This window comes from Vulpes lagopus, chromosome 1, assembly GCF_018345385.1.
Source record: "Vulpes lagopus strain Blue_001 chromosome 1, ASM1834538v1, whole genome shotgun sequence".
Taxonomy (NCBI): Eukaryota; Metazoa; Chordata; class Mammalia; order Carnivora; family Canidae; genus Vulpes; species Vulpes lagopus.
This window is the reverse complement of record NC_054824.1, coordinates 171,578,347-171,599,515: the sequence shown is the minus strand read 5'-3', so window position 1 is coordinate 171,599,515 and position 21,169 is coordinate 171,578,347. Positions and strand designations below refer to the sequence as shown.

The following is a 21,169-nucleotide window of genomic DNA, read 5'->3' as shown; positions in this document are numbered from 1 at the left end:
ATTCTGGGGCCTATCAGGACTTTACAAGGGAGGGGTCAGGGGATAGAGGACCAGAGATGAGAGAATCAGTGATGCCCAAGGTACCATAACTCAACCTCCTGAGCTTTCGTGTGTATTTTCATCACATCTTGCTGTGTCTCTCCTGAAGCACAAGCCTGACAGTCAGCTTGTCACAAGGAGGCCTGAAGGCTGAGATCACCACAACTCAGTATGTCAGCATCAGGCACATAGGGCCCATAATCAGAATGGTGAGAAACAGAAACTGCTGGGTCCACGGTGGCCTCCAGGGAGTCCTTGGAGGAGGGCCCTGCCCACCCACCTCTGTCCTGGACTCCGGCAGAGGGCTTGGTGCTAGTGGTGCTCAGTACAGGATTGCTGCATGAACGAAGCAATGATGGAGAGAGTTCTAGGGTACTGTGTATGTCAGAAAGGAGGGGAAAGGGGTGCTTTGCTCTTTCTTGGGGGGGGGGTCTATCCTTCTGGTCAAGGGCATTTCTACCATAAGCCAACCAGGTACTTCCTCCACTCTGCCCTTCTCCCCTTCTTCCTTCCTCACTTCTTTTCCAGGCTATCACCCCACCTGGATGATTAGCACAGGCTTCTGGGTCTCCTGGAAAATGACTCATTCAGCATCTATTCACCATTCATTGGGCTCCTTCCCTGTGCTCAGCAAGCACGAGGCTCTACATACAGGAGGAAAAAGGATGATATACCAAGCAGGGAGCCAGACAGGTCAATATGCAGTTATAGTGGAGGTTGATAGGATATAAGAGCCATCAGAGACATCAAGCAGACTTGGATGAATGAGTTTAGGCGAGATGATGACCACTCGCGTGACTCTAAAAGAAAAGCCTCCTTATATTTTGTGCCCTGAAAGTCTACTTTGCTTCACTTTAGTCCCAGCCCTGTCCCTGAGGATGTGCAGGAGTTGGTAGAAAAGGGCAGGGGGCGGGGTACAGTGAGAGTGGGTAGCCAAGAAGTGCCTTGCAGGTAAGGGATGTCTGGAGCATGGGCAGAGCCCTGAGGTGAGAGCCCCTCAGAGTCTTCATTCCCACCTCTCTGGAGGGGGCTGGAGGAAAGCTGCTGGTGCCTGTACCTCATCAGTTGTGTCTGGGAGCCAGACACTGTTGCCAGTGCTCTTGTTGGGGAGAGAAGGTGATTCAAGGTGGTGTCGGATTGAGGATCGAGGGCTCAACCACCAGAACAATAAAATAGCCAACACTTACTTGTGCTTTTATGTGTACTTTACACAGGTGTCTGCTGAGGCAAGTGTTATGAATGCTGGCCCATTATCACAGATGGGGAAACCGAGGCACAGAGGGGTTGAATAACTTGTTATTCACACTCAGGGAGTCAGGTGCCAGAGCCCTTGCATCTGGCCTAGTGATGCCTGTGAGCGACGGGAGAGAGGCAATACTTCCTGGGGTGTTTATAAAGACTACTACGGGTACAGGATTTCTGAACTACTCCTATTTCACCTTAGAAATTCACATACATCAAGCATCTATTATGAAAGAAGTCCCTATATGTTTAATCGAAACAATTCTTGCACCGAATGATCCAGTAAAGTCGGTGCTGCAGAGGGATGAGCCACGTTGCTGCAGAGGGATGAGCCACGTTGCTGCCGAGGCGCCGAGCATCCCAGACACGTGGTCTGTGGCAGGGGAGGTACAGCCAAGCACAGCCCCCAGCCGGAGGAGCCGGGCTGGCCATTTCATGGGGTGCTGCCTTGCTTTCCCCCTCCCGCCTCTCACCCTGACTGCACTGGTGACCCTCTCGAATCGGGGTGTGCGCTGTGGCTTCCCCAGGTGACCTTCACCGTGAAGGTCATCTGGAAACTGGCTGCTCCTGCTTTGTGGTGGCGGGGCTGCTTTGTTTGTGATTGCTGCTGCTCCTCCTCCTCCGCCTCCCCACTCCTCCTCCCTTTCTCATCTTCCTCCTCCTCCTCCCCTTTTATCCCCTCCTAGTCCTTCTCACTCTTCGCTCTTTCTCCTAATCATCCCCTTCCTCCCCTTTCTCCAGGCCCTCCTCCCCTGTTCCTCTTCATCCTTCTCATCCTTCTCCCTTTCTTCTCCTCCTCCTCTCCCTCCTCTTTCCCACTTCTCCTCCCCCTTTCTCCTCATCCTTCTCCTAATTCCCCTGTCCTTCCTCCGATCCTATTCCTCCTCCTCCCCCTTTTCTTCTTCCTCTCCCCTTCCTCCTCCCTCCTTTCTTCTCTCCCTCCTCTCCTTCTCCTTATCTACCCCTCCCCCCTCCCCCTCTCCCCCTCTGTCCATCTCCCCTCCCCCTCCCTCTTCCTTTTTCTTTCCTTCCCTTCCTCCTCTCCCTTTCTCCCCTCCCCCTCCCTTTCTCTTTCCTCTCTTCCTCCCCTCCCCTCATCCCTTCTCCCCCTCCTTTCCCCTCCTCCTTCCCATCTTTCCCTCTTCTTCCTCATCCTTCTCCTCCCCCACCCCTTCTCATCTTCCTCTTCTCTCTCCTCTTCTTCCCCTCCTCCTTCATTCCTCCCCTGCTTCTCCTTCCTCCTTTTTTTTTTTTTTTTTTTATTTATGATAGTCACAGAGAGAGAGAGAGAGAGAGGCAGAGACACAGGCGGAGGAAGAAGCAGGCTCCATGCACCGGGAGCCTGATGTGGGATTCGATCCCGGGTCTCCAGGATCACGCCCTGGGCCAAAGGCAGGCGCCAAACCGCTGCGCCACCCAGGGATCCCCTCCTTCCTCATTCTCCCTCTCCTCCTCCTCATTCTTCTCCTCCTTCTCCCTATTTCTCCTCTCTTCCTCCTCCCCCACCTTCTTCCTCTTCCTCCCTTCCCCTCCTTTTTCTTCTCCTCTTCCCCCTCCTTCTTTTGTTTTCTTCTGGAAGAAGACTCTCTGAGCCTACCTAGGAGAGATCAAGCTCTGGGAGCCTCTTCCATTTTAGTCCACAACATTTAGTTCTCTCCTCTCTTCAAGTTCCTCTATTTTCTAGAGGCTTCATGTTGGTCATGTTAAGCCACTGCAGAAACCCCCTGAGTGGCCTTAAACAATCATAGCAAACAGCACAAACCCAGCAATTTTTATTCTTTCTTTGCCTCCTAGTTTCCAAATAGTCCTCCTTCCTTGGCCAGACAGTTGGCTGCCTTCATGTGACTTCTTTATGTCTTTAAGTTTCAGAATTGATGTGCTTTCTTGAGTGGCTGCCTGGAGCTCTATGGAGCCATTTTGCTATTGCAGGGTACATTGCCCCAGCTGCCCTACTTGTCAGCCCAACATCTCTGAGGTCTCTTTAGCCTTCATTTATTTGCTTAACAGATGATTATTGAGTACCTACTGTTGGTCAGGTGCTGTTCCAGGCACAAAGAATGTAGTTGGGTGCATGACCAAATTATCTTGTGAAGCTTACATTATGGGAAGGGACTGTAATGGAGACAGACAGATGGCCCTTCCCCCAGAACAACAACAACAACAAAACAACCCCCCCCAAAACAAAAAAGAACCCTCAAGAAGTAGATAAATAATACACTTTCAGGTAGTTATAAGAACTGCAAAGCAAATAAATAGGATGGTACACATAGTGAAAAATAGAGAGAAGGAACATGTGCACAGCTTGGGCTAAGAGAATCTCAAGGAGTGGACAGGAGGCCAGAAAGGCTGGAATGCAGTGGCAGAGGGGAAGGGAAGTGCCAGGTGTGGAGGGAGAGGGAGCAGGGGCCAAATCACATGACATCTTATGTGCCATAGTAAGGAAGTAGGTTTTATTTTACATGCAGTGGGGGAGTAATATGATCACTTCTTGAAAAGGACCCCTCTGGCTGTTGTAGAAAACAGATTTTAGGCCCCATGAACAGGAACAAGGAAACTCACTGGGAGGCTCATATCGTGATCCAGGTGAGCAGTGATGGTGGATTCCACTGGGGGTAGTAAAGAGGGAGAGAGAAATACATTCAAGACAGACTGTAGAGGGGCAGCCAACGGTGGAGTGCAAAATGCTCTGATCTGGGACTCAGAAGGCCTGGCGTTAAATCCTCAGTCCACCACCCACCAGCTGTGGGAGCTTGTTTGAATGGCCTGACTTCTCAGTCGGGTCATCTATAAAATGAGGATAATGGCACCACCTGCGTGTTTCTTGGGGTGGGGGTGGGGAGGGTAAGAAGGTGAATGTGCCCAGCAGGGTGCCTGTGTGACAGAGCCTCCACCCGTGTTCTTATGATACTGAATGTCGGGTGAGTATACTCTAGAGAGGTCTCTCTGTTCCAGGGATGTCCCATAATACACCTCTTCTTTATTACAAGGGTGAAGAGGCAAGATTCTCCTCTAGGCTTACCCTCAAGGTAAGTCAAAGCTCACTCATTGTTGACAGCGAAGGGCACATTTGGGCGTCATTCCTTTCAAAGTAGGGAAGTGGGTTTGGGACAGGATTAGAAGATACCTAGGGCTGGTGGGAGAGAGTAGTAGCCTGTGGGGCTGATGGTGGCTGGACAGGCTTCCCCCCAGGGCAAGCCTGTCACTGTCCAGAGGGGCAGCTGGTAGAGGTGGCTCTGGACATATGTCTTTTGATGGATGAAGGCAGGCAGGCTAGGGAACAGTATGATGGACTGACAGGTTTCCAGAAAGTCTCAACCAGGCTGGGGTTTGACCTTTCATGGGTGGAGTAGGTCAGTTTCGATCCCTTTCCATGGAAGTTCTGAAAGCAGAGGGTCCACCCCTGGAAATCACCTATTCCAAGCTGGCTTGTTGTCATGTTTGTCCTGCAGCTCTGTGGGAGCCAGCTGACCCTGGGGCAAGGTGCATGGACTTTTATTAAGGCATGAATCAAAGGTCAGTGTAACATGAGCAATATTCATGGGCTACACCCCTTTCTCTTTAGCTTTCTGAAGTCTGGACCCTGGAACCTCAGGTTTCTAAAGAGAAGTGGAAGGGAGATGACAACTGTTCACTTACGGTATGCCTGGCACATCGCCAAGCACCATACAGTCCTCATAACGCAATGAAATAAACATTATTATCTCCATTTTTTTTTTTTTATACTAGGGAACTGGGGCTCTGAGAGATACAAACATCTTTTTTCAAAGTCACAGGACTGGTCATGGGTGCCTGGGTCTGCCTACCCCAAGCCCCTGCTCCTACACAAGTATCTCCTGGACAGGCTAGGTATACATCAGAACCTCCAGAGGAGGGGTCTTGGGATCTTAATTTTTTAAAAAGTCCCTCAGGCTCCTTCGATGGCCAGCCAGAATTGGAAGCTTCTGCCCTGCACCGTGTGGCTTTCCTAAAGACTTCATGGGACATTCGAAGCAAAACGAGAGAATAGGAACCCACCCTTGGAACACGACCTTAGCGAGATTTATGGAGTATTACTTAGAAAGAAGCTCTAACTTGTGTTCAATGGCTTTCTGGCTGTGATGCAAGTCATTGAACTTCTCTGAGCCTCATTTCCTTGCCTGTACAATGGGGATCCAAATGCTTACCCTGCAGAACCATTACAGGGTTAGGGATACTACAGTAGATGACTTCGTGTACTGCACGGCTCACCTGGCCACTGAATATGTGGCAGCATTAACACGATTCCCTGCATCATCAAACCTTTTGTGGAGAGGAGTTGGGGGATAGTCAGCTTCTCTGTGGCCCAGGTACCCATTGCTGATTCCAGCCCCCCTTGGCACAGCCTGTCCCATAGAAAGAGCAGACTGCCAGGCACTCTTCCTCCGGGGAAAGCTGGGTGTCCCTGCAGGCCACTGGGCCCTGGCCCCTGGTGCTTGCAGCTCTGGCACGCGGTGCCACTCTCTGCTTTTCAGCTGGCGAGCAGGCCCCCCTCCCAGACTGGCCGAGGGGCAGACCGGGCAGGGGGAGCTGGCAGGGAGAGCTGAGGGCTGGCCCTGTGCCCTGCTCCTCTGCCAGCTGGGTGGCTGGGCCCGGCAGCAGCTTGGACTAGCTCGAAGGCCCAGCAGGGGCCTCTGTGGGGCGGCAGCCTCCCCGAGCCCCTCAGCTAGCACCAGGCCATCTGGTGCCTCTGTCCCCTTTTGTGTGCCAGGGGGGAGGAGGGGCAAAGGGGGAGGAGACAGATTTCTCTGGCCAGCTCTTTTCTGAACTGAGCAGGAGAAGCTGGAGGTAGAGGGCACGGGGCCTGGGAATGAGGCGCAGGGCCCTCTGGGCTCGGGGATCCGCAAGAAGGGACGGGGGTCTGAGGCGTGGAAAGGGGCAGGCTCACAGGGAAGGAGGGAAGCTCAAAGGGAACAGGTGCGGTGTGCCAGGGGCCTTGGTAGGAAGCTACAAGGGGAAGAGGCGAGGGAACGAGCAGAGGGAGAGAGAGAGAGAGAGAGAAGGCGAGAGTGAGCTGGGTGAAGAGGAACCCGTGAGTGGTGCAGAAGAGGGAATAAAAGTGTGCAGAAAAGAACCAAGTCCAGGTGTAGGAGAAGGTACGCAATATTTCTCCTCGGTGGGTGCGTGAAGCCGCTGCCGTATTTCTGTTCTAGGAAAGAGGAAGTGAGAGCGTGTGGGCCGCGGGCCCTTCCCTGGCGGCCCGTTAGGTGAGGGGGGGCTGATGGAGCAGCCTGGCTTTCCGGTCAGAGCAGCCCCCGGGGTGGGGGTGGCGGGGGTGGGGTGGGGGATGGGGAGGCGGGGGGGGCGGGGCGGGATAGGCCTGCCCAGCAGCTGCCCAGGTTGGGTCCCAGGCAGACCTGCCACCAGGCAGAGACTTTCGGGAAGGCATGTGATGGCTCGGCTCTAGGGGTGAGGCCTTGGCAAATATGCCCTTTGACGTGGTTCACTCGGGGAGGAAAAATGTGCATTTCTGAGGCCCTCGGAATGGATTTTAAAGAATTTCACATACGGGAACTTAGAGTGGCTTTGAGGGAGCTGTCCCGTGTCAGGGGCTGGAATATCCCTTCTCTTCCATGCAGGCCCCCAGGCATGAGTAAAGCACACACAGAAATCACAGGGGTGAGTGTGCGGCTTTGTGCTTGTCTGGTTCTGCCTTCGGGGAAAAGTCAGGAAGGACACAGAAGGTGGTCCGTTTTCTCTGCCGGGGACAGGACAAACCAGCCTTGGGTTGGAAGCATCTTTCCCCCTGGCGCTTCTCCTGTCAGACTGCATCCCTGGACGGCTCTGAGAATTGCGCTTGCTTCCCCTCCTGGGGTTCTTCTAGGGTCACCCCTCCCTGGCCTCTCTGGCCCTGAGATGTGTGTTCACCCTCCTGCTCTCCCAGAAATCTGCCTTGTCATCTGCATAAGGCCTCATCAGCATCTGTCTTCTGGTCCCCTCTGGAGAGTAGGACTGAGTCACTATTACCTTCTTCTTCTTCTTCTTCTTCTTCTTCTTCTTCTTCTTCTTCTTCTTCTTCTTTTTAAAGATTTTATTTATTTATGAGAGACACACAGAGAGAGAGAGACAGACAGACAAAGAGAGACAGAGACAGAGACACAGGCAGAGGGAGAAGCAGGCTCCAGGCAGGGAGCCCGACGTGGGACTCGATCCCCGGTCTACAGGATCATGCCCTGGGCTGAAGGTGGCGCTAAACCGCTGAGCCACCCGGGCTGCCCCACTATTACCTTCTTGAAGCAGAAAATCCGCACCGAACTAATTCTTGACTGAGGCACTAGGAGAACCCATACCGCTAATATGATTGATTTAAGGGCAAACTGGTCCATTTAGCACCCACCAACATGGGATTTCTCCCCCCATTAAAGTCACTTAAAGATTCTAGGTTGATTGGAGGTTCTGGTTGGGGTGGGGGGTACCCCAGAGTGGCTGTGCATATCCTGGCTCTGGCCCTGCTGGACTCTCAGGGGCTCAGTGAGGAGCTGTGGGGAGTAGGGTGGGTGATGGGGAAGCGCTCACTGCCAGAGAGGCTCCTGTGTTTCTAAGAAGGTCAGGCTGTAGAGTAGAAGCCACCCTCCCCCCGCACCCCCCCAGTAAGCAGCCATCAGATGTAGTAGCTGGAACCAAGCAGGGTCTGACTGGAGATGTCCGTTCACGAGTGTCTGCAGGCAGGCTCACAGCTGGCTCAGCTGAGCCACCTGAAGGAAGAACAGAGGTGACTTTGTATCAACGGTGATTTATTGAGCACTTAGGAAATGGTGCCCAGTTGGTCCTCACAGCAAGCAGGAAGGTAAGGAGGTCATGGTCCAGAGAGGCTAAGGGACTCTCCCATCATCCTTCGGCTAGTAAAGGGCAGTGCTGCTGTTGGAACTGTGGCCAGGGGCCTCAGAGGCCAGGTCCGCCCCCTCTGCTGAGCTGTGTTGCTGGCCAGGCCTCATGGGAATGCCATGGCAGGCAGGGTCAGGAATGGCTTCGTGGAGGGCCTTTGAAATGAACTTGACAAATGAGCCGGACTTGGACATTTGGAAGGGTGATGCTCCTTCTGAATGGAGGAAATAGCAGGCAGGCACAGACGCTCAGGGCCCATGCGGGGATCTGGGCAGACTGCTGAACATGAACAGGAGTTTGGAAGGAGATCCAGCCTGGGAGGCAGGTTGGCGCCATTTTGTGGAGTTGGAGCCACTTGGAGGTTTGCTTCCTTCACTAGGGGGTGGGGGTCTGATGAAGGTTTGGATGGGGGGAATCTCCTGGTCAGGGCTGTCCTGGCAGGGGACTGAGGGGGAGCTGAGGCCAAGGTGGAAGGCTAGGTCTGTGAGCGGCGGGGAGGGCAAGGAAGGAGTGGTGTGTGAGCAGCCTGGAGGAATAAAACACACGCCGCGGTGCTGGCTAGGAGGATGGCGTGGGTTGTTTATAGAAATAAGGAAGTCACAGAGAGGAGGTGCTTTCGGGTGCGGGGGAGGGGACAGCGAGGAGATCAGACTTTGAACCTGGGGAGGTCAGTCATTAGCTGGACTTCTAGGTGGCCACAGGGAATAGCAGGGGCGCCCTGATAATCAACCCTAAAATCTCGTTGTTGTTTTTTTCTAACCATGGACCTATTTTATTTTATTTTTATTTGTATCAAGTGATCTTTTCTCCTGTCACATTTTATTTATTTAATTTTAATTTTTAACATTTTAAAATAATTTTATTTAAATTCAATTTGCCAACATATGCTATAATGCCCAGTGCTCATCCCATCATGTGCACTCCTTAGTGCCCATCACTCAGTTACCCTTTCCACCCCCCTCCTCCCCTTCTGTAACCCTTTGTTTGTTTCCCAGAGTTAGGAGTCTCTCATGGTTTGTCTTCCTCTCTAGTTTTTCCTCACTCAGTTTCTCCTCCTTCTCTTATGATCCCTTTCACTATTTCTTATATTCCACATATAAGTAAAACCATATGGTAATTGTCTTTTTCCGATTGACTTATTTCACTCAGCCTAATACCCTCTAGTTCCATCCATGTTGAAGCAAATGGTGGGTATTTGTCTCTTCTGATGGCTGAGTAAGATCCCATCGTAAAGACCACATCTTCTTTATCCATTCATCTGTCGAAGGACATCATGGCTCCTTCCACAGTTTGGCTATTGTGGACATTGCTGCTATGGACATTGAGGTGCAGGTGTCCCGGTGTTTCACTACATCTGTATCTTTGGGGTAAATACCCAGTAGTGCAATTGCTGGGTCATAGGGCAGCTCTATTTTTAACTTCTTGAGGAACCTCCACACTGCTTTCCAGAATAGCTGCACCAGCTTGCATTCCCACCAACAGTGCAAGAGGGTTTCCCCTTTTCCACATCCTCGCCAACATTTGCTAAAACCTCATCTTAAATGTCCAGCTGCTTCATTCTCCCCCGAGGTGCTGAGCTCACTGGTTGGGATTCTTGGACTTACGTTTTGTGTCTCCCAGTGGCAGCAGAACCTTGGATGTCCTAGGAGCTGAGAGGCCTAGTTACCAGCTGGTGCTAAGGGACAAAGACAAAAATTATACAGTCCCTGTGCCCAGATATGGGTCCTCAGGCCTTCAGGGTCTGAGGTTACAGATGAAGGGTTACAGATGAAAAATTTCCCTACTGGGCTCCTCCTGCAAGAGCTCCTCTTCTGGTTTTCTCAGGAAAGATGTTGTCCACCCTTCCACAGGGGCAGGGAGGTCAGCAGTGGGGCAGGGATAGCATTTTGGCTTAAGGGTCATGACATTGGCCGTGCCTAACTGGGAGGAAAGAGGCAGCTTCCTTCTCTTGGCTGTACTTGGAAAGGGGAAAGAGACAGTGATCCGGGCTGTTGACTGGTCCTGGTCCCTCCTTCACCAATTCTGGAGGTCTCCTCAAACCCTCCACCTGGACAGCTAAGAGACCTGAACCTGGATCTTGGATTTGGGTTAATCCCCTTTCTTAGTGAGGAGATAGAGCTCTAGGAAGAGGCAACCTATAAATAAGATCCACTCATTCCTGTTTTTCATCCAATAAGTATGTATCTAGTGTCTACTCTGGGTCAAATAAAGGATAGGTCGGCTGAGGTCCTGGCCCTGAGGGGGGCCTGATGCATGCCCAGCAGGGACCACCGAGGGCTGGGGGTGGTGTCCTCACAGAGGACACAGGTTTCAGCTGAGTTGGGAAGTAAGTAGGAAACTGTCCAGTGAAGGGAGAGGAGAAACTGTTCTCAGAAATGAAAACAGTAGGAGCACCCCCAGAAATCCTGATTTCATGGGTCTGGAGAGTGGCTCAGGCACTGGCATTTTAACAGCTCCCTAGATGATTCTAACTTGCAGTCAGGGCACCACTGGGCCACCTCTGGTTCTTGTGCAGAGTCTTGCTAATTGCAGGCTCGTCTTATTCAAGGAAGAAGGATCAAAGCTGCTGAGCATGGTGGGAGGAAGGAGAACAGCTGGTCTGTATCAGTTCAGCCTGGTACCCCTGCAGGGTCTGAGCCAGTGGCTTCAATCCCTCTCCCCTCTTGTCCCTTGTTGCTACCGCCTTGCTCTGGCTTCTGCTCTCTGCAGACTTCTGCCGTGGTCCCCCACCAGTTCCCTGCCATCAGGTTCCATCCCCAGCAGGGGTGTCAATGTGACCTGTCCCCTGAAGCCTGCGGGGCACACCACTAGCCATCTGACTGTTCCTGGCCTGGACAGGGTGCTCCAGCCTCCCAGGGGCTCCAGCGAGAGCCCCTTCACCACAGGCACGGGCCCTCTGGCTTCATACCTTCTGTGCTCACTTCACAACTTCTCCTCCCAGCAAAAGAAACCCTGCATTTATAGCTCCCTTCCTGCTTCTGGTTCCCTTCCTGGAATGGCCTGCATCTTCTAGGTCTGCACTCCCAGCTTGTCCTTCGAGGAGGCCAGCTGACCTTCCCAGGAGATCCCCCAGCCTCTTCTTGAGTTAAGGGCCCTGCCTAGGCTCTTAGCTTTCCTCCTGTTCCTGGCCTGCCCTGTGTGTGCACAGTCGTGGGAATGGTGACACCTCTTCTCCCCCGCAAATGCACACTTCTCCTGCCACCGCCAGCTCTGCTTTTGTAAGGGAAGGAAATTACTCTTTTTCCCTCTGCACACCTTAGGTGCATTGACTGGAGCCCTCCAAACCAGATTGAGAAAGGACAGATTAACAAAAGAAAATACAGAAGGTTATTACACATTGCACGTACACATGGGAGCACTCAGTGATGAGTAACTCAAAGGGGGGCATGCAACTTGGACCTACAGAGCATCTTAACGAAAGAACAATACACTTGTAGAAAAGTGACAAGACCAAGGAAGAGGGATGTTGGCTTCCAAAGGCAGCGAGCTGTGGGAAAGTGAATATCTGGGGGAAATTAAAGGAAATTGAGGGCTAGTTGGTAAAGTTTGTGCAGCCTTCTTCTGGTGCCTTCTCAGGGTTGAGATGAGTCTGGAGTGGTCTCTGGTGAGTAACTTCTGATCTTCCTGGGAGAGAGGGGTGTGGGAGCCTCTTTACAAATTTATGCCTTGATTTTGGGCAAAGAGCAGGAAGGTGGAGAGATTTTCTTGCAGTTTCTCCATTGCCTTCAGGTTCAAGTCCTTACACCAAAGCGGCCTATTTTGGGGTGCTGTGTTCTGCTCCCCTTCACTCTCCAGGCCTGATAGCCACCAGCACACAGCAAGTGCACAGGGGAAGACAAGGATGATCATGCCACTGAGCAGAGTCAAGGTGAAGGTGATGGCAAATGGCCTCACTGCAGATGGACGTGCATCTGGGCTGCTCTCCTGATTTTAAATGAGGAAATTGTGCTTCCCCAGAACATGAAAGACTTGTCATAGGTCACTCTACAAATGTCAGAGTTGGCATTTCAGGCAATGATGCCTCAACAGTTTTTTTGGCTTCATGCTGACAGCACTGGACTTTCATGGGGGAAGAACTGAGCGAAGCTGCAGTGTTACCCCTACCTTTCCTCTGCCTTCCACATCAGGTGTTTTTATACCCCCGGCTATTTTCTCCCAATTGCCTGACTTTATTGTAGGTGATTTATTTTTGGCTTTCACCATCGAGCCCTCTGAGGGCCTACTGATAATTTCAGAGACTCTCGGAGGCCCACGCCTCGTTTACCATCCTGGCCAGGAGCCAGCTTCTTCAGAGCCTTGGTCTCAGGGCCAGGGAGACTGGGAGTAAGCATGCCTTGCAGGAGGGGGCAGCGAGGGACAGGGAGTGGCAGGATTGCTAGTGGTGTGTTTCTGCCCCGGAGTCCCTGGACCTGTGCATTTGTGTGTTAGCAGCCTGGCCTGAGGCTGAGAGTGAGGGAGACAAGCCTGGGCATGTCTGCTGGGGCAGGTTGGCCAGGGGCCCAGTCATGTGAAGACCTCAGAGATCCTTGGGAGCTGCTACTGGATTCTGAAGTGTGCTGAACTGGAGCTGGGCCTGGAAAAACGTCTTAGGGGACAGGAGGAGAGTTCTGTTCTAGGGGAATCGGGGGTATTGAGGATGATGATGTAATGATGTGGATGGTAGCAGTGGCTATCATTTAGTGAATGGCTCCTCTTTGCTGGGCACCGTGCTCTGGTCCTTTATAGGTATTAGGTCATTTTATCCTTAGAACACCACCTTGAGGTGAGACTTATCCCTACTTTCATATTTTACATTTTGCAGCTTACAGATGGGGAAACTGAGGCTCATACCTCTGGTCATGTGGAGCACCACATGTCTGAGCTCCTGACTGTTGGCCTTTCTGGAGACTTCGAGAGTCCTCCTGGAGACACCCAGAGATGCTGGATGGTGTCTCCGGGGGTGCCTGGAGCAGGTGTGGCTCAGAACCAGCCAACTATGGATTTCTATTGTTATTATATCTTAGACTGGCAGGTCTGGAAATCTTGGGTTACATTTATAGGTCTTTAAAAACAGAAAAGTTTTCATGCTGGACTTTAAAAGAATATACTTTCTTTAGCCTTTGCTTATAAGGAGGTAGGCTCTCTTTAAACATCTCTTAAAAGTGCTTCCTGCTATGACTCCTCTGGGCCATTCTACTATGAACTGGCACAGACACGAATAGCTTAAACCTTTCTGGGCAACACTACAGAAGAAAATAAATCCTGGAGTGTCATAATTGGCCACAAGCTGAACATGAGTAAGCAGCAGAGATACTGATTTGTAAGAAAAAAGCGGATTTGCGGCAAGTGTGAAGTGTGCAAAGGGAATTAGCCCCCGCCTCTCAGTGGGGTAAAGCAGAGGAACTTCCTCCACGTTGTGCTCCAAGGGTTTATTTATAGGTCACTTGTTAGGAACTTGGAACTCTTTCCTTCACAGAATCATTGTTACAGATGGAGGCAAAGTTCTGAAGCTGGCCTAGAGATGCGTGCGGCTAGCTCAGATCCTCGTATCTACAGTGAAACAATAGGAGAGAGCAACTTAGCTGTGATGGATGCGCACCATTCCTTTGTCATGACCGGGAAATGCCCCATCGGACACTTGATGAGGGGAGTGATGATGTCATGCAAGAAACACAGCTTCTTTCAATTTTCAGGTTGTTAGTATTTGGCACACCTCTGCCTCTTCCCACCCCCTTCCCTCCCTTCTTTCTAGAAGGCTTTCAGCTCTTCCCCCAAATCAGTTGCATGTGTGTGCACACGTGCACATGAGCATGCATGTGTGTACACACACACACACACAGCAGGACAGGACACCTCTCCCAATCCCCCTCCTCACCTGTCTCTCCGACTCCCAGGGTGAGATGAGATGCTCCTTCGTGCATTTTCCTAAAGTCTGACGATGACAATATGACAAAAATCAGTCCTAGCTCCAAAATCTCTCTCTCTCTAAATTGTGCCTCCATCCTTCTTCTGCCTTCCATCTGCATTACCAACACCTTGGGCATCATGTGCTGTGGAGACAAGGGCAATGGCCTGAATGGCTTTTTCCTTCCCACTTCCTCTCCTGCTCTAATCCTCAGTTTCATTTTCCACACAGTGGCCAGAGCGACTTTTGACAATTTTTATCAGGTCATGTCATCTCCCAGCGGGTTGAGTGAAATTCAGCTCTTACCCTGACCTTGCCAAGCCTGGGTGGTCTCCCTGCCTCCAGGTTCCCCACTGGCGCTGGGCTTTTGCTCTTTCTTATCCCTCAGCCTGGACCACTTTTTCTCCCTCCTGCCTCTTCTCATCTGACAGATGTCAATTTAAATATTAGCTGCCTCCTCAGAGAAGTCTTCCTTGTTCTCCCTTTCTGAAAGGCCTCCTGCTGTGTTCTCTTATGAGATCCTATTTATTTCCTTCAGAGAATGTAATCACAATCTGCAGTGCTCCTGTCTGTTTCCCATGTCCTTGTATATTGTGTATCTTCACTGGAATGGATTTTTTTTTTTTAAGTAGTCCCCACATGCAGCGTGGAGTCCAGTGCATGACCCTGAGATCATGACCTAAGTTGAGATCAAGAGTCAGATGTTTAACCGACTGAGCCACCTAGGCGCCCCGAGAATGGAATTTCGAAAGCCTGGCCTCGTCCAGCCTGTTGATCACTGTAGCTGCAGTGCCCAGAACGGTGCCTGACAGTGAAGGTGTTCATAAATGTTTGCAGAATGAATGAATGAACCGAAAGTGCATTAGAGAGAGCAAATGAAAAAAATGTTTTTGTGATAGGGAAATTTTATGCAATGTGAAGAGATTTGGGGGAGCTGGATGCTGCATAAGTCCCCAGAATCCTGCTGAGAGAACTGGCTCAAAGTTGAGGTCAAGGCATTTTGTATGAAGCCTTAGTGGTTGGAGGGCATCCAATGGTTTGGGTGAGAAAGAGGCTTAGAAGCACAGATCCTGGAGTGAGTACCTGATGTGAGTGGTGTAGGGGATGATGTTTCCAGGTGAGTGACGGTGGTGGGGGGGTGGGGGGGGGTGGGGGTGGGAGTGGGGGTTGTCACCCTTGGCTTAGACCTTGTTGCATCTATGCTTATAAATTGGGCTATGTCGTTTAAACATGAACAACAAGCTCCACTTTCCCATCCTTATTAAGTGGATTGAGAGCAGTATGGCTGGGGTGAAAATAATCATAGTTTAATTGGTTTTAAATATGCTAATGCCTGTAATGAAAGCACAGTGATGTGAGCAGATGGGAGCACACCTTTAGAGGGTGTGACCTTTATGCCACAAGGTGGGATGAGTAATGAATGGGACAGACCCTTACAAGATAGCTAAGGGTTGTAGTTATAGAGGGTCAAGTAGAGATCTTGGAGAAACAGAACTCAGGACGCAGAAAAGATAGAAGAATGCAATGAGAATGGGACATAGAAGGGCTAAGTTCTTTTACATGTTTGTCTTGGGCCATGAGAAAGAAACAAGATATTATTATTGATATTATAATAATGGATTTTCACTCTCAGGAAGCAAAAGGTTCCTACTCACTGAATCAATGTCTTTGTGGTTTCAGAGGAGCTCCGTACATCCCAGAACAAAGAAGTCTTGCTCAGCTTCACATTTTAAACTAGATTTTAAAAATCCATAGCAAGCTAATACTCAATAATCTTGGGAGCCTGGTTCTTTAGAGGGAGAAGGCTTTTACTTTTCAAGAAGATTCCTGTTCTCTATTGAGAGCAAAGCTTGGGGGTCTGAGCGTAGAGCGTAGAGCGATGGGTTGAGCCATCATGCTGAGAAAGAATAGAGGATTTGACACAAAAGAAGTACCTGCCCTATAGAAAAACTTATCTGCTGCTGGGAGAAGCTTGGAGCAAGATTCAGAAGGGATGAGAAGGGTGGTAAGGTGCTGTGTGCCCTGCCCACCAGCCAGATGGGAGTAGGGGGCCAAGGGGTAGAAACAGCCCAGATGGAGTGGCAGGAAGTAGAAAGTAGATTTGGATCACTGGGAAGAAAAATCCTTGTACGGGGTACCCATGGCACAGCGGAAATGCTGGCAAACTGTTCCACCAGCGGGAGGGCCTGACACCGTGGCCCTTGCTTCTTCTCCAGAACTTCCCAGGCGATGCCTAGGAGTGTATAATGTGGCAGGGAATTAAAAGCCAACATGCCTGTTGAGGGGTGACTGGGTCAGGGGGATGGACCCCTTGGCAGAGTCTCAGAGTAGACAACCAGAGCTGGCACCAGAGGGAAGATGTGGCTGAGCCTTGGTGGGTCAGTGAGTGATGCCAGGCACACTGAGGAGGGGGCCCACACAGCAGGGGGATGGCCAGACAGCCCAGGAGTACTTATTAGGCATGGCCTACATGGAGGCCACAGGTCATGAGCATCTCAAGCCCAACTGGACAAGGGGTGGGAGAAGATGTCGCTTAGGCTCAGCACATGGGAAGCCACGCAAAGGTTTTCATTCCTAACAAGATCAAAATGAGTCCCCAGTATATTAAGACCCATGAAGTAAAATGAAGGGGCTATGGTCTGGTCCCTTACTCTGGGCCACTCAGCTCCCTTCTGGAGCACTACAGTCATGGGGGGTGTCACTGTGAACTGCCAAACCAGACTCTGTTCAGAGAGTAGTGAGAAGCTGCCACATGAGAGTAAGTAGGAAGGAATCTAGAGTGTGTCGTCAGGAGAAGGACAATTCAGGAGTGACACACTGCTCAGGTTCTCTGTGTCCCTGAGGGCAGACTCAATATGTGGACATTACAGGGAGAGAGATTCTGGCTCCAAACGCAAAAGAACTATTTAATAATTCTGAGCTGGCATGGGCTGAATCAGGACACAAGCACTTCCTGGAGTTGATGTCTCCTAGCGGAAGCCAGGACACTATGTAGGCAATTTACACATCTGCTTGGACAACCTTTAAAATGTCTTCCAACCTTAAGGTTTTGTGAATTGCTGAATGAAACTCTAATTTTATAATTTGTGACTCAGAGGAGGCTCTTAACTTTGAGTCAGAGTATCTGAGTAGTAAGGCCCAGCTTCGTGGAGTCGGATCACCCTGGCTTCTGAGGCTGGCTTTGTCACTCACTAGCTGTGCGACCCTGGAGAGTTTCTTCCATCTTTCTGAATCTCCCATTTTCTCGTCTACGAAAGGGCAATACCTACCCATCTGGTGTTTTGATCTTTTATCGTATTCTTTCACTTAATGCCAACAAAACCCTGCCACACTCTAGATTCCTTCCTACTTACTCTCATGTGGCAGCTTCTCACTACTCTCTGAACGGAGTCTGGTTTGGCAGTTCACAGTGACACCCCCATGACTGTAGTGCTCCAGAAGGGAGCTGAGTGGCCCAGAGAATGGGACCAGACCATAGCCCCTTCATTTTACATCATGGGTCTTAATATGCTGGGGACTCATTTTGTTTGAGACAGAGAGAGAGAGAGAGAGAGAGAGAGAGAGAGAAGGGGGGCAGAGAGGGAGAAGGAGGTGAGTACAGGACCTTTGCAGTGCTTTAAAAGCTCATTACTACCTAGCGGTTAAATTTTGTCTTGGTAAGACTAGCTTACAGAGCATCAGGTTTAATGCAAAGATGAAACAGACCGTGATATGGTGTGGACAGATTCTGACTTGAATGCTCTTAACAGGGAAGGGAAGAGAAGGGAAGGGTCTGATCTGGGGAGGAAGGGAGGCCCCTATGACTATGCTAGGGAAGGGGCAAGAGAAAGTCATCCCCTGAAGGCTACAGATAGACAGCTCTGGCCCTGTTCCTGGGTTTTTCTGGCCATGGGCTGAGTGTGGCTGTGGAGGTGCCCACCCTCTAGTGAGAAAGGAGTGGGCCTGGACAAGGCCCCCAACTTCCCCATTCTGGGGTATAACAGCCATACTGTATCTGGAACAATTCTCAGATGTGAGGTGGGCAAGATTTTCTTTCAGCTTCCCCACACTTACTCCCCCAGCCCCAATTCCTCCTTACTTTCTGCCTTCTAATTTCTTCCTTCACAACTTAGTTCCTTAGAAATACCTCAGTTTGTTCCCCAGGAGGTGTGACTGACAGAGCTGAAAGAGCTACCTCTCCCAGGGGCACTTGGGCTCCCAGCCAGGAACGACTATCCGACTATCCCGGGTGGGGTGGGGGGCTCTCTCCTCAGCCTACAGGGACAGCGTGAGTGGGAGTGAGCCCTGCTGTATCTCTTTGCCCAGCTGATGTACTCTGGGCCAGGTCCCACTGTCTTGAGCAGGGGTGGATGGCAGTGAAAAACCAGGCCCAAAGCCTTGCCTGGGGGTGGGGGAGTGGCTCCCACTGTTGGAGGAAGTGAGTGAGTGGGTCCTGCCTGGGGCCTCAGGCTGACTCAGTGATTCCTGGAAGGTGTGATGTCATGGTGACATCGCAGTTCCCCACCCCAACCGAAGTCAATCGGAGAGTGAGCGACAACGAGTGTCTCTCATTGGCATGAGGCCTCCAGACACCAAGCCCCCCAGATCTTGCTTAATGCTGCCTGCATTAATAAATCTCTTCTCCAGATTCCCACAGCTCAGATCATCTGTCCCTACAGGGATCCCATATTCTGGGCAGTCTTGATTGATTTTAATAATTTTATCTCTCTGTTTTTCCATGTAAATAAATTCAGAGGGATACCTGGGTGGCTCAGTTGGTTGGGTGTCCAACTCTTGGTTTCAGTGCAGGTTGTGCTCTGGAGGGGAGGGAATGGGTCCTGGGATCAAGCCCTGTATCCAGCTCTGAGCTCAGTGTGTGTGTGTGGGGGGGGGGAAGGGGAGGGTCTGGTTGAGATTCTCTCTCTCTCTCTCTCCCTCTCCCTCTGTCCCTCCCCATGCTCAGGCTTGCTCTCATTAAATAAATAAATAAATAAATCTCAGAAAAATTAAATTCACCAATCATAGAAAATCATCCCACGTCTGACCATGCGACCTGAGGTTTGGGAACCTGGAGCCTCTGGCGGTGCTTGATCAGAAACCGCGGAGCACCTGATGATGTGCATCCTTGTGTCCTCCTGCAGTTTCACATCTGTGGTCTTCAACAGTGTTTTGTTTTGTTTTTTTTAAAGACTTTATTTATGTATTCATGAGAGAGACAGAGACACAGGCAGAGGGAGAAGCAGGGTCCTGGGGAGGAGCCTGATGCGGGACTCGATCCCAGGACCCCAGGATCATGCCCTGAGCCAAAGGCAGATGCTCAGCTGCTGAGCCACCCAGGCGTCCCAACAGTGTAAATAGCTTTTAAGTGTCAGCTGTGTCCTTTATTTCTTCAGTCCTCTCCAGGACTCCCAAATGGGGCTGAGGATGTGAGCAGTTGAAACCGCTTGTGGGGGAGCTAGCTCCCCATCTTGTCCTCTCAGGGGCTCCCTCCCACCGCCACATGGAGGATGGGGCATCTGCACCAAGGGCCTCTGGCTAGGTGAGAAGGAGAGGCCTTTTGCTCCTGGGGGGGTGGGTGCCCCTGGGGGGTGGGTGCCCTATTGCCGTATTGAAAGGTAACAGCTGTCAGTCTTGGTTTGGAAAAACCCCCGCTGAACTTGATGGGACCAGGAGTGCTTGAAAAAACCCTCCTCCCTGCTCCCCTGTTCCCCAATGACCCGACTCCCCAGGAGGCTGAGTGTAGACCCCCGTGACCTCTACTGAGTCCTTTGTCACCTGGAGTCTGAATTCCAGCCCCTCCTCCTCGGTCCTCCCACCCCAGCCAGGCTCCAGCTGTTTCCAGGGGCGCCCGGGCTGGCCTCACGCTGCCCGATGCTGCCCCCTGCAGGCGGTTCTGGAGCACAGCGCTCACCCCCCCACCCCAGGGTCTGCAGGCCCTGAGCTCCTGCTCCCAAAGGGTGGCTTTTCATCACCTAAAGCTGTTAGAGCAGCTAATAGCCCATGAACAGGGAGAGAATGAGGCTTCTCCAAGTGAATTGGGTGTTGAAAGAGTGTGATAAATGGTGGAGGTAGTGAGGGTGACCGGTGAAGATTCGCATCTGAAATGAGATGACAGGGGTGGGGGTGAGGTGGCACAAGAAGGAACCAATGTTTGCTGCGACCTTGCCATTTACATCAAGGCTCACAACAATCCGAGTGGCAGATGTTCTGAGCCCCTGCTTAAGGAATGATGGAATTGTGTCTTAGGCTAACTAACATGAGTGGTGGGGCTAGGACCCGAACTCTGTGACCCCAGAGCTCTATGGCATCTGATGTCCCATCATCCCATGCTAAGAGAACAGAATCCTGTCCAGGACGAAGGCCCCCTTATCTATGGTATGAATGGGGTTCTTTGGAATGAAGATGAAATTTTAACAGCATTCTCTTCACTAAGAGTTTTAGTTAGAGCCTCCACGATGTGATTTTAGGGATGCTGGGAAGGTCTCCCTACCTGAAAACATATCCCCAACTTGCCCAGCGCTTCCCAGAATTTCACTATAGAAGAGTCATTCCCTCGATTAGCATTGGCTATATGGGGACTGTGGTTAACCGAACGTGATTCCTGGTGGGTGGGGGGTGTGGGCAGGGAGTCACATATTAGACCCTTACATCTTACCTCAGTGGGGATTAGCTTGTCACATTGCTTTGTTCCTGTGACGGAGAATTAAGGGTGTGGGGGAAAGTGGGAACAAGGGTATCTTTGTCCCCAGCTACGTGCTTCATCTTCTCTCCCACCCTCCTCTTTTTCTTTGACGTCACATGGGCCCAGAATCTTCAAGATATCCATCCGTCCCTCCTCCATCTAATTGATCAAGAAGTCATCCCTGGCCTACCTCTTAAGTGGTGCTTGGCTCTCTCCTGTGCACACTCCCAGTCTCTGGTCAGCTTCTTCCTGGCTGGTTCCTGGGGCAGCAGTGGAAGAGAGCTTTCTAGAATGCAAATCTGATGATGCTGCACTTCCTCTTAAGATTTTCCTCATTGCTTAAGAAGTGCAGACTCCTTAGTATTTTATACACACCCCTCAGGACCTCATTGCTACCCCTCTCTCTAGCACCCATTCTCCTTTGTCTCTATACATTCCTCCATCACCCCCACCTCCAGCCCATTTCTGCCTTATTATTTGACATTTTCCTTCTGTTACCTCAT

General features: G+C 51.1%; 1 long non-coding RNA gene across 1 annotated transcript; it reads right to left on the bottom strand.

Moving 5' to 3' along the window:
* Positions 1-9,525: 9,525 nt before the first annotated feature.
* LOC121496802 lies at positions 9,526-20,920 on the bottom strand. Its single transcript, XR_005989347.1, has 3 exons — positions 20,857-20,920; positions 13,976-14,150; positions 9,526-13,650 (listed from the first exon to the last, which is right to left on the bottom strand). It is a non-coding gene; the product is annotated as an uncharacterized LOC121496802 (long non-coding RNA).
* Positions 20,921-21,169: the final 249 nt, after the last annotated feature.